Here is a 4,673-nt window from a genome sequence, read left to right as displayed (position 1 = left end):
AACACATACGCCCCCCCACACACACATGCATTTTCCCTGGATCCTAAAGTTGAAACTCATTCTTACTTTATATTATTTTAATACCAAAGAAACAGAAATGACATTAATCCAGTAGTGGGTGAGGTTTTCACCCAGAATTTGCTGTGTGGTGGGTATAAGTTTTCAATATATTATGATTGGGTCCCCTCTTTGGTAAATATAAAAGAAAGTCCTCAACAACATTTGTGCTCACAAATAGAAAATAATTAATCCTCTCTTTCTAAATCTCTTAAAGGTAAGTTTAAGAAACAATAAACACTCTTTGAAAGAGAGAATATATGGGGTCTTCAAAAAAGGTACTTGCACTTTACTAACATGTGAAAATCATTTAATTTAAACTCTACCTATTGTGGTTACAGAAGTCTACTCTCTGTAACTAAAATGTCACCAAACTTGGGGATTTTATAGATTCTATAGGTTCAGATGCTTTTTTCTGAATTATTTGTTTAGAGACAGAGATAAATATGGTTTAATTATAGGACCAAAGAGAAAAACTATGAAATACACACATAATCATATTGAAAATTTTTCAGTTTGTACTACCAGATTTTTGGATCTTCCTTTGTGTAATAATCACAACAAACTATTCACACTTTATGTAGTTACTAATTATGTAATTACTAGTTCTTGGAGAGTGTTCTCTATTTTTGATTGACACATCCAGCTGCCAACCAGATGTTGACACTTGGAACTGGATTTATCTAAAATCAACCTCCTTGCCATTGTTCCCCCGTTCAGGTTTTTCTTCCAATCATTCTTACTGTAAAGACTAGAGAAGTTATTTTTGAATCTTTACTTTCTTTCCCTATTACATCCCACTGCCCAATCCTATTGATTTTTCCTTCGTGGAATCTCTCTTTTTCACCATCACTTGCCTGAGGACCATATTACTGGACTTCTGTGTGACAACAAAATCTTTTCATTGGTCTCACTGTTCTATGTCCTTCTGTAATTCCAATTCATTCTATACACTGAGACAAAGACAAGTTTCCTAAACAACACTGTGAATATATCTCCATCTTTCCAATCTTTCTTTGACCCTCTTCAGGTAAGAGGCCCTTTACAATGCTCCAACATTCGGCTAAGATCTTATTCTAATATCTCACTGTCCTGAATACATTAAGAATAATAAATTAACATTCAGTGAATGCTTACACATGCATTAGCTCCTCTGACAAAAAAAAAATTTTCTGACATATACATACCAAGAAGCACACATAATTGTACCACTTGATGAATTGTCACATACTGAAAACATCTGCATTACCAGCACCTAAATTGTACTAGCTCTTTAAATCATCACAACTATTCTATGTGATGTTGTAATCTGCCTAGGAGAGGTCAGGTATAAATGGATGAGCTTGAATTTAAACCAAACTAAAAATCCAGAGACTATGCCATTAGGCACATTTGTAAGCATCCCCTACATTTGATCGAAGCAAATCCATATACGCATTATTCGTCAAACACTGTTTATATATATTTTTGCCCCCATTCTCATGCTATTTTTGTAGCCTAAAATGTTCTCATTTCTTCTTCCTCCTTCCTTAACTCTCTGCCTCTTTCTAACTTCATGTTTTACTACTTTTTCAATAATCAGATCAAATCCTCCTACCCATTGCCTGGCATGTTTTTATAAGGTATAGGTTGCAAACAGAACCCAGGCTTTGCAACCAAATATGTCTGGGTTCACATTTCACCTGGACCACTTACTAACATTTATTTTAAAAGTCTCAGCATTGTCCTCTTGTGAAAAGTAGATCTAAAAATAACCATATATTTGTTTTTTTCTAAATTGAAACATATCAAGTATAAAACGCCTACCACAATGCCTGGCAGGTAATAGCCACTCATTAAAAGGCAACTTTTACTCTTGAGTCACTCCCATGCAGCTTTGGGGTCATGTACATGTTGAACAGTTCCAGCCCACCTTGTTCACTAGCACGTTAGTCTTTTCTTTTCAAGATGCCTGAGGAGATGCACCATGTAGAGGAGGAGATGGAGACTTTCGTCTTTCAGGCAGAAATTGCCCAACTCATGTCTCTCATCATCAATACCTGCTACTACAAAGAGATTTTCATATGGGAGTTGATCTCTAATGCTTCTGATACCTTGGACAAGATTTGCTTTGAGAACCTCACAGGACCTTCCAAGTTAGCCAGTGGTAAAGAGCTGAAAATTGACGTCATCACCAACCCTCAGGAACACACCCTAATTTGGCAGACATAGGCAATGGCATGACAAGGCCGATCTCATAAACAATTTGGGAACTATTGCCAAATCTTGTGTTAAAACATTTCTGGAGGCTCCTCAGGCTGGTGCAGACATTTCCAGGCCTGGGCAATTTGGTGTTGGCTTTTATGCTGCCTACCTGGAGGCAGAAAAAGTGGTTGTGATCATAAAGCACAATGACGATGAACACTACGCCTGGGAGTCTTACACTAGGGGTTTCTTAACTATATGTGCTGACCATGTTGATCCCATTGGCAGAGGCACCAAAGTGATCCTCCACTTTAAAGAAGACCAGACAGAGTATTTGTCAGAGAGGCAGTCAAAGAAACACTCATAGTTTACAGGCTATCCCATCACTCTTTGTTTGGAGAAGAAATGAGTGAAGGAAGTCAGTGATGATAAGGTAGAAAAAAAAAAAAAAAAAGGTGAGAAAGAAGAGGATGATAAAGATGATGAGAAAAAGCCCAAGATTGAAGATGTGGGTTCAGGTGAGGATAACAAGGATAAGAAAAAGAAAACCAAGAAGATCAACAACAACAACAACAAAAATGCATTGATCTGGAAGAACTAAATAAGAACAAGCCCATTTGGATCAGAAAGCCTGATGACATCACCCAGGAAGAGTATGGAGAAATCTATGAGAGCCTCGCCAGTGACTGGGAAGACTGCTTGCCAGTCAAGCACATCTCTGTAGACGGTCAGTTGGAATTCAGGGCACTGTTATTCATCCCTCATCAGGCTCTCTGTGACCTCTCTGAGAAAACAGTAGGGCTTTCTTTGACCTCTTTGAGAACAACAGAGAAAAGAAAAACTTCAGCCTCTACGTCCGGCATGTGCTATGATGAGCTCACACCAGAGTATCTCAACTTTATCTGTGGTGTGGTTGACTTTGAAGATCTGCCCCTAAACATCTCCCGAGAAGTGTTCCAGCAGAGCAGAATCCTGAAAGTCCACACAAAAACACTCTTGGGAAGTGCCATGAGCTCTCTTCTGAGCTGGCAGAAGATAAGGAATGTTATAAGAAATTCTATGAGGAATTCTCTAAAAATCTAAAGGTTGGAATCCAGGAGGACTCTATTAACTGGTGATGCCTATCTGAGCTGTTGCACTATCACACCACCCAGTCTGGAGATGAGATGACATCTCTGTCAGAGCATGTCTCTCACATGGAGACAGGAAGTCCATCTATGACATCACTGGCAAGAGCAAAGAGCAGGTGGCCAACTTTGCTTTTGTGGAGTGAGTGAGGAAGCAAAGCTTTGAGGCAGTATATATGACCAAGCTCACTGCTGAGCACTGCATGTGGCAGCTCAATGAGTTTGGTGGAAAGAGCCTAGTCTGTTACCTAGTAGGGTCTTAGGCTACCTGAGGATGGAGAAGAAGAAAATGGAGGAGAGAAGGCAAAGTCTGAGAACCTCTGCAAGCTCCTGAAAGAAATCTTGAATAAGAAGATTGAGAAAAGACAATCTCCAATAGTCTGTTTCTTCATCCTTCTGCACTGTGACTGGCACCTACAGCTGAACAGCAAATGTGAAGTAGATTGTGAAAGCTCAGGCACTTTGAGACAACTCTACGATGGGCTACATGATGGCCAAAAAGCACCTGGAGATCAACCTTGACCAACCTACTGTGGAGACACTGCAGCAGAAGGCTGAGGCAGACAAGGACGACGAAGCTGTCAAAGACCTGGTGGTGCTGCTGTTTGAAACTGTGGGGCTCTCTTCTGACTTCTCCCCTGAGGAGTCCCAGACCTACTCCAATAGCATCTACCATGAACAACCTAGGTCTAGCTATTGATGAAGATAAAGTGGCAGCACAGGAAGCCAGTGCTGCTGTTCCTGATACAATCCTCCCTCCTCATTCAAGGGTGATGAGGATGTGTCTTGCAGGGAGGTAGACTAGGAGTTTATACTTGGAAACCTGTGCCCTCTGAATATTGTCCCCATGGCTCCCACTGCAGCCTTGAGTGGTCCTGTCTTACCTGGCTCCCTCTGCTGATGTGTTGTGTTTATTCTCTCCTGTCCTCGTGTCTAAGGCAGGAAACAAGGGCCTCTACTCCCATTCCCTCCCTAATTTCACAACAGGATTGGATGTTGCATATTATGGGTTTTTTGTTTATTTTGTTCTGAAATTGAAGTATGCAAAATAAAGAAGATGCAGTTTTATACAAAAAATTTAAAAGGATAACTCTTATTCTTAATAAGCCTTCAGCATCTCTCTCTCTCCCTCCAATAACTGTTAGTCTCCATCTAATATTTGGCTCTTGTTTGCACACAGCATGGTAGATTTTCTTTTTTGTTGTCTTAGATTTTACCAACTACTGTTATTCTAATTCAACGTCATTGTGTATATTCCTTGCATTTCCAAATAGGTAGTAAGCTCCTTGCTGGCAAGGACTGCAT

At 40.0% G+C, this 4,673-nt stretch overlaps 1 pseudogene; it reads left to right on the top strand.

Annotated features, from left to right (window-relative positions):
* The first annotated feature begins 2,004 nt into the window (after positions 1 to 2,004).
* On the top strand, positions 2,005 to 4,173 carry LOC111532529 (annotated as a pseudogene).
* The last annotated feature ends 500 nt before the right edge of the window (positions 4,174 to 4,673 follow it).

This window comes from Piliocolobus tephrosceles, chromosome 2 (assembly GCF_002776525.5).
Source record: "Piliocolobus tephrosceles isolate RC106 chromosome 2, ASM277652v3, whole genome shotgun sequence".
Classification (NCBI taxonomy): Eukaryota; Metazoa; Chordata; class Mammalia; order Primates; family Cercopithecidae; genus Piliocolobus; species Piliocolobus tephrosceles.
The sequence above is the reverse complement of the archived record's forward strand: the minus strand, read 5'-3'. Positions and strand labels throughout refer to the sequence as shown.